This window comes from Diorhabda sublineata, chromosome 4, assembly GCF_026230105.1.
Source record: "Diorhabda sublineata isolate icDioSubl1.1 chromosome 4, icDioSubl1.1, whole genome shotgun sequence".
Taxonomy (NCBI): Eukaryota; Metazoa; Arthropoda; class Insecta; order Coleoptera; family Chrysomelidae; genus Diorhabda; species Diorhabda sublineata.
Window position 1 is genome coordinate 5436486 of NC_079477.1, and position 13612 is coordinate 5450097.

Here is a 13612-nt window from a genome sequence, read left to right on the forward strand (position 1 = left end):
TCAAAAAATATTCAATCTTAAATTTATTCATAACCGTATTAAGGAGATATATAAATTGCTTTTTCATTTTTAATAACGCCTTCTGGGCTGATATAATGTGTTTAAATTTTGCTGATAAAGTAAAAGTAGGTAACTGTGCAACTTTTTCGTTGATAGCGATGTTTATATTATCACTGCAATATTAAACACGTGAAAAAAAAACATTTTACAACTTGAAAGTTGAATGCGTGAAAAATATTTTAATTCAAGAAAGTAAGTGCGTGTCCATGATAACACTTGTTGCTACTTACCTAAATAACTTTAGAAATCGTTGATCGTGGAATTCAATTTGTATCATTATTTATACAATTTGTTGCACTCTATTTCTTGTATCTTCTTTCTGCATCAAGGATAAAAAACGCATTTATTCACGCAGAAAGCATTTATGTATCACCCGCAGAATAGAAGGATACGAGAAAGACCCTCGAGGACCTAGAAGGGAGGAATTGAACAAATTATGAAATACAGAGCTATCCAGGAAGCTGTAGGACAAGATCCATTTATGATACAACTTTTGGAAATTTATTAATCTGTTGTAAAGTGATAGGCTGTGATAAATAGAAAATTCTTAAATACTTTCATTTTTAAATATTTTCAACTCGAGTATGAGGGCCTGGAAAAGTTTGAAAGAAATGAGTCATAAACACACGAATTTTATATACGAAATACAACATTTTTTGCCCAACTGTGAATGTAAATAAACATTGTAGGAAAGATATTAAAAATACTACTAATACAACTTGACGTGGTTTTTTATCCCGATAAGTTATCGCTTTTTATCAGGGATAACTCAGCTAAAAGAGCAGTCACAACTATAGACCGGGGACAGGGTTATTTTACACGCATCAAACTTCTGGATAATGCCTCGTAGGCAAGAAGCCTCAACAACACTTCCAGACATACACAAATCATCCAAGAATCGTCAGAATACGGCCAAACTATTTCATATGTATATCTTTCAGATGATCTGTAATTGAAGAACAAAATAATAAATTTAAATGTTTTGAAAAAAATAAGAATAAGAAATAAAACGTTGCGGTGGCTGATTGAGATTTATAACGAAATATTGAATTGTTTATCTTCTTCCAAACAAATTGAAAAATCTGATAAAATTGTGGAATCAATAAATATCTAACTATCAATTATTGATGATGATGAAATTATTATGATGAATAATCAATTAATAATTGAATCTGTTAAAAATTAATTCTTCAAAAAGTAATATTTCATGTTTATTTTGTGAAATATTCTAGCGTAAAATACGTACTATACAGGGTGATTCATTAAGAATGTCCAATCTGTAGATTCTAGACCTCAAAATACGATGATTCTGCTCAACATGCCTTATGCAAATATTGCTAGTTTCCGAGATACGGGGCGTTCAAAGTTTAAATTTTGATTTTCGCAATAATTTTTTATGTTTTGACAATTTTTCTTTGAAAATTGGCAGTTTTACGTTTTTTGGATTGAGGAATCATAATTTGAACTCTAATTTAACATTGCTAATAGAGGGCGCTAGTTCCACTTGTTTGTGTTAATTAAATCAAAGTAAACTTTTTTTGGGCTGAACTTACAACTAAAATAATAAAAAGCGTTAAATTCTACAAAAACAAAGTTACTCTTCTTTGATTCGTGTCACTCAATCGGTTATCGAGTTATTTGCTTATAAAAAGTTCAATAAATTTTTTCTTAAAAAAATTTGATTATTCCTTAAATATGTAACAATAACAAATTTGTAAACAAAAATAAAAAACTTCAAAGTAAATGCTCAAAATGCCCACCATTTACTTTAATACACTTTATGATCCGCTTTCACCCTGTATACACAATTTCGAGTGCGTGAAACTTTACTTTCCACACTAGTGGTAAAAAAAAACATACTTTTAGCAGTGGTGCATGAAAAAACGGAATTATTAAGATCTCCGTAGTGTAATGGCTAGTGTACGAGGCTCACATGCGAGAGGTCCCAGGTTCAAGTCGCGCTGATGCGTTTTTCAGTTTTCTACTTATCTAGGAATAATAATTTTTAATAGGCATTTATACATGCCGGAGACAAAAATTAAAATGTTCATAATATAATATATTTTATAAGGAAAATTACTATTGAATTTCTGTATTTTGATAAAATTTTCGGTAGTAGTAGACAATATTGCATGAATTTCGTGTGTAAAAGACTACTGATACTGATTTTATTAATTCGTTATAAAATATATTATATATTTATTAATATTTTGAACATTTTAATGAAGTTTATAACAAATTAATAAAACAACAGACGAATTTGTGTTATTAAATTTTCAACTCTTCTTTTCGGCATTTATAAATGCCAGCTAGAAATAGTTATTACTACATAAGTAGAAAAATAAAAAAATTTAATGAGGACGACTTGAATCTACGACCTCCCGCAAACGAACCTCGACTTCAGCCACTACACTACGGAGACCTTAATAATATTTTTCTTCACGCACTACTGGTTAAAGTATGTTCAAAGTATATTACACTACAAGGGACGATTGTTGAATTTTAGACCCTGCGGGTCATTATTCCCGAGGTGAAGCCAAGGGCATCACGACCACGCAGGACCGAGATTTCAACTTTCTGCCCGTGTAGTGCATATGATTTTTATTCATACCTCTGTCGGAGGTACATACTTTTGTACAGGGACGCACAGGGCCGAAAATTTGACATTTGGCACATGTAGTGCAATGCCCGCGTATACTTTTTATAGGGAATAAATGTTAATCTTTCGTCCCTGTTACAAGCGACAAAAGTACGTACTTTCGACCGAGATATAAAGAAAAGTTTTTTTTCGCTTTTCGTTCCTGGTATGCGGGACAAAAGTGACCTATTCTCTCCCCGGAAGAATTTTCTTTTGCTACTGGTATCGTAGCAACGACTTGTTTATCAAAATGTTTACTCTCGATGACAGTTTGCTTGACATAACATTTAGTATTAATTATCTCGTGAAAATACAGGATTTAAATTAAAAAAATTAATTTAGATGATTCTAGTGATAGTGAATTAGAATACTTCAAGGACGAACTTTTCATTCCGGCTAGAGATTAAATAATATACGCACCATGGGAGAAAAGAAGGGAATTTTCGCCGGTGATTTTTGTTACCCGAACCGAAGGCGAGAATGCCTTACTTTCCTGCTAGGTGCGTAATGTACTATTTTTTTTCACGGTGAAAGGAAGTAACATTCACGTATCAATAGAGACGTAGAAATGTGAAGGATTTTTTGGAATTTATATAAAAAAGTTTGTGTTGATAACTCATGATTTCGCTTTTAGAAAATATATTGTGATACAGACCAAAATAGGTCAAAATTTTCAATTAGAAGGGAACTAAAATCAATTATAGTAAAAAAGTACAAAGTATAAAGCTTACTGAGACATTTCTATTTATTCCAATGATATGTAATTGATTTTCATCAGTTCCGAGCTCACATTTTACCGATAAACGTATCCTATTCGATAGATAGATTTCAAGCTACATTAATTCTGAAATAAGTAACACGCTAAATTTAACACATAGTCAAAAATAGCGGATGGAATTTCCTAATTTTTGAAGCTATTAAACCTAATATGACGTAAAACGTGTTTTGTGTAACTAACCTCAAATTTTTTTTATCGTCTCTACTTGATAATCGGTGTTGCATACTAAAATATTTATTATAATATATTTCTTCTTCTACAATTTTTTCTATATGCGATTCTGGCTGTTTCTTTCTTTTGTTGTGTTATATTATCGCTCCATCTTTTCCGAGGTCGACCCTATCATCTGTCATTATACTCATATGGTTGTTCCATTCTTTTTTTCTATTCAATAACCACTCGTTAATCTTCTCCACAGTACGTGTTGTTCTAATGTAGTCGCTACTTACTCGATCTCTCAGTGTGTTCCCCGTAATTCTCCTCAGTATTCCTCAGAGTGTTTTGGACTTGTCCGGTCGCGTTTCTGCTGTGTATGTCATTATTGGTCTTATAACAACTTTGTAAATTCTAGTTTTAGTTTCCGTTTTAATACTTCTGATTCTATATCTCCATAGCTTGATAGTGTGATGCCTAAGTAGTTAGTTTCCATAATCTGTTCAATGCTGATACCGTCAATTTTTATCTTACATCTAATCGGTTCTTTGCTAATGACCCGAGTTTTTGTTTTTTGGGATGAAATTACCATGTTTAGCTTCTTTGCTACTATGTTAATCTTGTGGACCAATCTTTGTAGGTCATCTTTACTTTCTGCTAAGAGGATAGCATCATCTGCATAGCAGAGAATTTTTATTTCTCTATTTCTCATCTTATAACCTTTCCTCCTTTCCACTGTCTTTATTATTTCATCCATTATGAGATAAAAAAGTAGAGGGCTTAAGGAATCTCCATGTCTTATACCCTATGAGTCTTTAAGTTTTCCGTCTATTCTAACCTGTATTTTGTTGTCCTTATATATGTCTTCGATTGTTTTGTATTTGTATTTGTCTATTGTATAAAAGGTGAACCACGTCTTTTAATCTAACTCTGTCAAGTCCATTATATTCTAGAACTTTCTTTGCAATTATAATATATTTGGAGGTGAATACTTAGAAGTGGGGCTACACCCCAAATTTACTCCAAAAATATTTTCGTGCATGTAGGGTTGTTTTTTCCAACATAACACTCATTACCTTATGCATATTGAATGTCAATAATTCTATCATCCATCACATCGGAATAGGTGCTCATCTGTACCCAATTTATGATAACGAACATCAAGCTCCTCAAAATAGCCATTAACTGACGACATCACCTCATCATTGTTGGAAAATCTTTGGTCATTTTTTACGTCTAGGAACTGAAAATAATCCGAGGGAGGTATATCTGGCAAATAGGGTGCATGAGGTAGCAGTTCAAACCTTAATTCATTAATTTTGGCCATTGCAATTATGGATGTGAGAGATGTGCAATGTCTTGATTAAACAACACTTTCATTTAGTCAAATGCGGCCGTTTTTGTATAATAATCGCTATTGATAGTTTTACCTTTTTCAAGATAGTCAATGAAAATTATCCAACGCGCATCCAAAAAAACCGACGTCATGACCTTGCCTGCAGATGGAACGGTCTATGCCTTTTTTAGAGCCGATTCGCCCTTTTGAGTCCATTGTTTTGATTGTTCTTTTGTTTCGGGCGTGAAGTGATGGACCCACGTTTCATCCATGGTTATAAAACTGTGCAAAAATTCGACTTTATTTCGGTGAAACATTACCAATCACTCGATGGAAACATCTTCATGCCGCTGTTTTTGTTATATTGTGTGTAAACGCGATACCCACCTTGCGCACAGCTTTCTCATGTCCAAATTTTCAGTTAATATGCCAAGTATCGCACTTTTAGACATGCCTACTATGTCTGCTAGCACGCGCACTTTCAGTCGACGATCATTCAGTACCATTTGCGGATTTTCTTCAACATTTCTGGAATCGTCACCTCATTTGATCGACCACTGTCTTCGCAGGTCGTGCGGCCTCGTTTAAACTCTGCTACCCAATATTTTATTCCTGATAACGAAGGAACTGTCTCACCCAGAGTAGAATCTAATTCAGTTATTATATTGGTTGGGTAAAGACATTTCGAATAAAAGATTGTATCACATAACGATGACTAATTTTTTCTATGCTTAGAAATTCTGTGAAAACGTTCACTATTGATGGCTGCTAAACAAATACTAAACTACGTGGCGTCTTCAAATTTCAAACATATGCTCTATAGATTGTGTACTTTCTATACAGTGGTTTTTTTCAAGCAATTACCGCCATCTCTAGATCAGGCCTGGTACTTCTGGGAACATACTCGTATTATCTCAAATGAAACTATGAAGGTGAAACTTTCGCGCCCAGTTGCCAATATATTGTATAAGAAAATTAAATGGAAATTGATATGACCTCCGCTATGTACAATTATAATGTGTAAATGGTTGTAGGTAGGAACGCACCATTAAATTCAACTACCTAATTTCTGACACACCTACATTGTCATTTTCTATTTCTACATCATCGATGTTTTTTTTTTCAAATAGTGTGACGAATGAGGCAATTTTATTTGATTTATAATACTACAATGACATTCAATATTCTGATTAGTTCTAAAATTTAATCAGTTTAATACCTATTGGGGAAATAACAATGATAATATGAATTCACCATAATTAATGGTTGAAATTTCATTATATCCAGGGAGTTCACTTATTTGAAAAATACTTAGCAATACTCAGCAACTTTTCCCCATGGAATATCATGCCCCTAATCAAAAATATAGCGACCCACGAAAATAAATATTTCATTTTTGGTCGCAAGAAAATTGTAGACATCAAAATTGTAAGAAATCTTATGTCATATAAGTAGATTTCAAAAAATTTCCGTGTCTAATGATCGTATTAAAAAAAAATTCTTTCAAATTGTGAAGCCCAATCTTTTTATAATTCATAACGTAAGCTGACAATTTTTCAATGGAAAATCATGGAAAAACTAAAGTTAGTTTAACCGTTGAAAAAATATAAAAATAAAATTTCAAAAGTCAGTTTACGCGACCGTCATTTTGAATTTTTCATATGTTTTTAATTCCATTTTGTTACTTTGATTAAACTTACTGCATAAATAAACAAAAATTTTCAAATTGTCTAATAATTTTCGTAAATTTAAGGGTTGGAAGAGATAATCTATATAAACTTGAATGACGTACATTAAAATGTAAAATCTTTGGGGTTTAACCAATTAGAAAGGTGAATCGTAAGGTTGAACGCAGTATATTGGTCGAGCAGATTATCAAAGCATTACTAGATTTGAATTTTGTTAAAAAGACTTGGACCTACAAACCCAACAAGTTATTTTCTATATATTTCACTGTTATATACAATTATCTGTAAATTGCAGGATTTATTCCATCCTTATTTGCGATTTTATCTGCATTTCTACCCGCAAATCGCGCTGAGTTTGGAGCGTCTATAAGAAACGTAAACATTTACTAAATCCATTAACGAAATTTGATTTTATTCCTAGTACCTGCATATTCCAGATAACGCTTATCAACTGTGATTTTCCCATCATAAATGAATTCCACTGAAAAAATTGTTATGTATAAACCCGTTTGATGGACAAAAAATTTCCAATTACATTTCGAAAGTAAGCACGGAGCAGGGTAAAAAATATGTTTTTGTATTCGTTGCCTGGATATATTGAAAATTAATCAATTTCTTTGTTTTTACAGATTCTGTGATTACTTATTGTCAACGTAATTTTTTGAACGAGATGGTGATTGCTCATCATTGATATCTCTTATCTTCTACTGACGATCTTTCCAAGAGCTACTATAAACTTTGTGGCGATGTTTTTACAAATTAAGAGAACCATGTGAATAAACAGGTAACAATGATTTCCAGAAATTACACCTCAACAATTTTTGTCGAAATATAAATCATATATTGATTCCAGACAGATTATTCAATAACCAATGTAAATAATATTTTCAGGATAATTAATTATATACTAGTTATTTCGAAATTTGATAACCAAATAATTCAATTCATTTATAATACGGGGTGTGGTGAATTATTTTATAAAAAATTGATACTTATTCGAATTTAATCCTCTTTCATGGAAAGTACAACTCGTATTTGACTAACTGTTGTTATATATCTAATTTTCTACAGGCTTTCATGCACCGTTATAACCATCTTTTCCAATTTGAAATTTCCTACCTTTTTGTTTTGAATTTTTATCCGTTTTACGTAGTTTGAACAGCAATAGGTTCTAAACCTGTAGCCTATAGAATTGATCATTGGTGTAGCCTTAAAAGGCGCTTTCCGGTTGATTGAAACAACCCTTAGAGGCAATAGAGTTATGGACATACAACTATTTTGCTGGGAATTGGATGAAGTAGGAGAATTAGCTCAGAACGCAAACTATATCGTTATCCGTTAATAAAATTGTGAGTAAAGTGAGTAAAGTAATACTTTAATAAGTTACTTTACTCACGAGTTTCATAAAAAAATTTTTCTACGTCCGTAGACATAAAGAAATTCGACAAAACTTTTATCAATTTTTATTTTGTAATAGTAATATTATAAGTACAACTGTGAGCATTATTAATTTGAAGTTAAGAAGAAGTTACATTACTATTGGTACTTGAATTGACAACATTTAACGAGTTTAAAGAAATAACATCGTCTGTAGTTGTATTAGTACTTATTGGATTGTTGGTAGGCTGGTGAACATTTACAATGTTGCTAGTCGAACTAGATGTTCCCGTTAAAATTTTCACTGCGGAATCCATTTTGTTTTTTATTGAGTCGTCTACGTAACCCTCCGCAACTGTGTTGGATTTCCACCCACCGTGCTTCTTTAGTTGATTTATATCACCACCGGAATCCACTAATAGAGACGCCGAAGAGCGTCGAAATGTATACCCAGCGTAGTTATTTGCATTTACCAAGTTTAATCTATTGTCATATATTTTACCAATGAGAATAAATCGACGTTGAACATGAGTTTTTATATCAGGTACTGTGATAATTAAAACATTTCCGGTATTATTAATACCGTTACACTTCATTTATATAATTCATCCCTCCTCAAAGATCCTGCGATTCCGAATATTTAAGCAACCTGAAAGATGTTACAAATAATATCTAAGTTTACATAAAAATGTTTTGCTGTCATACCTTATGCATGAGATAATGATCATCTGGAGCTTGCAACAGAAACTTATTAATTTTTTACGGGCAAATGTTTTAGATTTTTTGGGTCTATAGCCAAATGATTTATTTTTAAAATATGCAATGAGGTTCGACTATTTACTGATGTCTACGTCGTTATTTACCATTAGGGTGCTTTCAGTTTTGAATAAGTTGACCAAAGTGTTGAAGACCTCAACATTTTGGATTTAGTTTTAAAGTAAGCTAATAACACTCTTTCTGTGAAGCTGTTTATGCCTTTTTTAGTACGCCACTCCATCAAAGAATTATATTCCTTTAAATACTGTTCCCTGGGAGGAGATTCATAGTCGCTGAAGTTGCCGATTCAACAACATCTTCTGGTGTGCAGTTTAAACTTTCTTCAATATTACTCTCCATCACTAATAATAATACTAAACCCATTTTAATTAGACATAAAACGGATTTTCTTGAACGAATATCAAGAAATAAAAGTGTGACAGTTTATCGGGGAAACGAATTGACATGAGAAAGAAAGCTTTTACAGTCAACATTTTGATAAAACAACTTTATAATTGCGTTAAAAAATGACACGTTACGGTACTTTTCACGTTTTTTGACCGAATCAGAAATTACATTCTTTATAAATGCAAATGAATGAAAAAAACGTGAATATTATAACAGACGTAGAAAATACACCGTTTAATAATAAGCTTTTATTATTTGTTAATAAAATTAACTAAAAAGTTAAAAATAAACTAATTCTAATAAGAAATATTATACTTATAAGTTCAATGTAACCTTGTAACGATAATTAAGCTTCTTCGTCTACGACAAAATCATTCCATATATACCGTACATATATTTTTAACACTAAAACTTCACACTTGAACATCTTCCCGTTTTTATCAAAGCCTCAATTTTATAAATAAAAGTATGTTACATTTTGATGGTATAATTAAGAACATTTAGCACCTTCTTTTTCCTCTCCCTATTAAACACGCTTTTATTTATAAAATTGAGATTATGAAGGTTTTAGTATTAAAAATATGTAATTATTTACGATAAGGAATTATTTTGTTGTAGACGAAAAAGTTTAATTATCTTTAAAGGTTACAATGAACTTAAGAAGTGTTATATCCATTGTTTAAATCAGTTATGTAATCTCTACTTAGTTATTTGTAACGTTTCGCATTGTATGCATTTCTTTTAATTCATAAACATTACGAGGTTTCCTCGAAGTCAACTTGGACCAGTCAAGTTCTTCGAATTGAATACCTGCTAAAGATATAACTCGACTTAAAGCCATAGCAGTAAACAATTTGGGGCCTAAATAAATAAAAGCATGATCTACAGTAGTTCCCTGCTTTTTGTGCACAGCTGAAGCCCAATACAAGACAATCGGGAGCATTTTTCTTTCAGCTGTGCCGTGATTAAATTTAGCAGGAAAATGAACTGATTTAGGCTGTATTATGTGATCATCGCTACCAAATTCTCCATTCACAAGTCCCCTAGAAACGTCAACGTTAGATTAAAGATTAACGCTACCACGTTGCAAAGTCTTTTGGTTAGATATTTCCGGTCGTTCATTCTCTGCTGTTACAATGTCTTCCTCTGCTGTATGTGTTAACTGACTTGCTTGCCTTAGCACTCTGTTCTTTTCGAGCCTGGCAAAGTGTTCTTCTTGTAAGTCATTTTTTTCTTCTTTGTTCATGTTGTTAGCACGAATATTGGACAAAAAATGGTTCATCCCTCCAAGAGGTTCATTGAAGAGGGATGAGCTTCTGCCCTGGTACCCTGAGACGCAACGTTAGCGTTATGAAATGTTTATACACTCTCATACCATTCAGCCCTCAACTTGTGCTGACCTTGGCATTGGGTCATTTATCTAATCCACATTCATAACAAACAGAAATTTGTTGGTGTTGCATATTCACGCCAACCAAAATACTCGTCAAGACGAATCAAACGAACCTAAACCGGATGGAGTTGCGTGGTCTAATTACGGAGTTTCTATGGCTATCATCAGATCAGCTCTATGTCAAGGAAAGGGAAGGTAAGATTAACATTTCTACAAGATTTTTGGGACATATTCACATTTGAATATTCTTGAGAGGTTGATAAGTGCTACATAGTGGGGATTGACGATAAAAAGTTTTAGTTTTTTGCACGTTCGAACAACTGTGCTGAACCGCTGTCAAGAGTTAAATCACCAAGTTGGAAAAAAACAAAGTGAGAAGAGAAAGAGAACATCTGCTAATCTGGATTGGTAGGATCTCGGGCTGTTGCATCCCTTGGTTATATGATCTCGATTAGTGATCCAGCTTTTGTGGTAGATAAAATATAATGTGAAAATAAAATTCGATACCCGATAGATTTCATTTGACGTGGGAATTGGCAAATGTTACAGAGGTAAATAAATGTAATGTCCACGAGTTTCTCCAACTCAATAATTTGGAATTTCAGACCGATTTTAAAATAATTTGAAATTAAATTGAATCGTCAGCGATGAGGATTATCGTCGTTTTTTTTTGGTGATCAATTAAACTATAATTTTGTATTGAGAATAATTCACAGTGAGTCCATACTTAATCAGTTCAAATACACGACGCATCTGTCGTATGTCCATGTATTAAATGGGTCGAACGCCTGTTAGCAATCAATGAACAGCAGCTCCATATTGTTGTGAGATTGTCCTATAATTAATTTAGAATAATTTCCATTGTAACTAATTTCTTTTTCTTCTAGACAGCATTTGTTAAATGAACTAAGAAACATACCAAATTGAATACTTCTACATTTTTTTATAAATACTCATCTGGAACTTTGCCAATGTCAAAATTTCGCATATCTGCATTCCATTAGTTAACAGTGATGTTGAAGATTTGCTATAGTAATGACCGGTATATTACTCGAAACCTTATCTATCACAGATTTTTTGGAATAGTTCCAATGATATTGAATTTTCGCAGCTGATGATATACATTTTTCACATTTCTAATAAGCAGCGTATGTTATATGCCGTTAAGTAAAAAGTTGTCTTACTTTTATTCCTTAATTTTTGTAAATAAGTGAACATTTTTTTTATATCAATTTATCGTGTCTCGACAGCCCTGGTCATTGGCACACAAAAACAATCATATGATACATAAGATCTGTTATAAATACTATTACAACACAAATTAATTATATTTTCTCATACAACTTGGTGGCTTTAAGAACCTCAGGATTTTTTTTATTTCTGTCAGGCAGTTAAGTATCTCCTTGAGCATGGTTTTCATATCAAACTGCTGGTATTTTCTGCAGTCAGTGAAGATGTGCATAACAGACACAGGAACGTGACAACTTTGGCAAACAGGACGACTTTCTAACGGAATTAAATAGCCGTGAGAAAGTTTTGTGTGTTTGATGCGGAGCCTTCTTATTATCACAGCTTCTCCCCTACTCAAAAAGTTGAGAGGCAGGTGAGAAGTAGATGGGTGGATCTTATGAAGTTTTTGAAGTTAGTTTTCAAATCATTGGCAAGCTGAACTGGGATATCAGGAGGATTCTTTGCATGACATGGCGACCTGCAGATTCATTTCCAGGGATTCCAGTGTGCGATGGAAGCTAGATGAGAACGAATGTTATATCAAGAGCAATGAGAGTTTCGCATGTGTCATAAATGTTTTGGACTGATGGATGATCGGTTTTAATTGACTGTATGTTTATTGGGAGGAGAGATAAATTTGGAAGATTGAAGGAAAGAACTTACAAGTTCGTGGTTTGCAGTGACTGCGTAACCGGCACCGGATTCAGTATAGAGAACTAGGTCGAAGGATTTTTTATGCAGAATTTCTAAGAATATTTTCTCTACAAGGACGCTAGGGGATTCATGTTTATTGTAAACGGTTAGTGAGTGTCTACTATGGGAATATTTTTTGGGTCCAAGGGGAACGACAAAAACAAGAACAAATTAATTAGGTACAAAATGACAATATACATTTTGACATAACAGACAATTACAGCTCTTTTTCAGAAAAGATTTTAATTATATTCGTTAATGCCCTTTTGTAAACGGAATATTCTCAAAAAATTGATGAGCTGCTTCGTCTAATTCATCCTCCGTCGTAAAACGTCGATCAAGTTAATGTTCAAATTGAAAAATAACCAGAAATCACACATTGCCAAATCAGGCGATAGAGTAAATGTTCATTGACTGTTATATTATTTTCATGTGAAAATTCAACTATCTGCTGTGTTTAAGAACTACAGGCAAATATGGATTTGGAAACACTCGAAACGGTATATATATGAAACTTCGTTAAATATAGTTCAGTTCCCAGTGTCAAAAAAAGGGGTTCACCTTACAAAAGGTGGGGTAGAGGATTTAATTTTTTTATTTCGTCGTCACGACCAATAGGAAGTGAGCTACAGCATCTTAAAGATGGACCATTTTCTCAAAATGGTAAAAAAGTCATTCTATTCTATTTTTGACTTAGATGTTTGTGGATTAAGGTTCTCCAGATAAGGTTCCTTCAGTTGGTGATTAATTTTGTGACAGGGGGCTAACAGAAAAGTTATAGATCAGTCTACTCCATTTTCATAAAAATCACGCCTATTTCAAATTTTCTGCTAGGCACCACAGTTTTGTTTCACTGTATTGACTTTAGGCACTGATGAAGCTTTAAAACAATGAGAAAACTCGGCGAATAGGTTGAAATGCTTTTTCTACATTGCATTGGACTGTTTCTATATGCCTACACTCAAAAATCAAAGTCAAAAATAGAGTCAAACAATACATGGGTCGCAATAACACACACAAAAGAAGACGTCACTTGGCTATTTTACCATTTTGAAAAAACTCCTGGAAATTAACACACTTGCCACCCTACCTCAAATTTTGT

The 13612-nt window shown here is 32.8% G+C and overlaps 1 protein-coding gene across 2 annotated transcripts in view; it reads left to right on the forward strand.

Moving 5' to 3' along the window:
* LOC130442384 (transmembrane protein 198) overlaps nucleotides 1–13612 on the forward strand; it is a 70085-nt gene that overhangs the window by 15459 nt on the left and 41014 nt on the right. The window contains exon 2 of one of the 2 annotated variants that reach the window (XM_056776445.1): nucleotides 7283–7437. The exons of the other annotated variant lie outside the window; for it this stretch is intronic. The gene's annotated coding sequence lies outside the window, so the exon portion shown is untranslated. The remainder of the gene's footprint in view (nucleotides 1–7282; nucleotides 7438–13612) is intronic. 2 annotated transcript variants of the gene reach the window in all.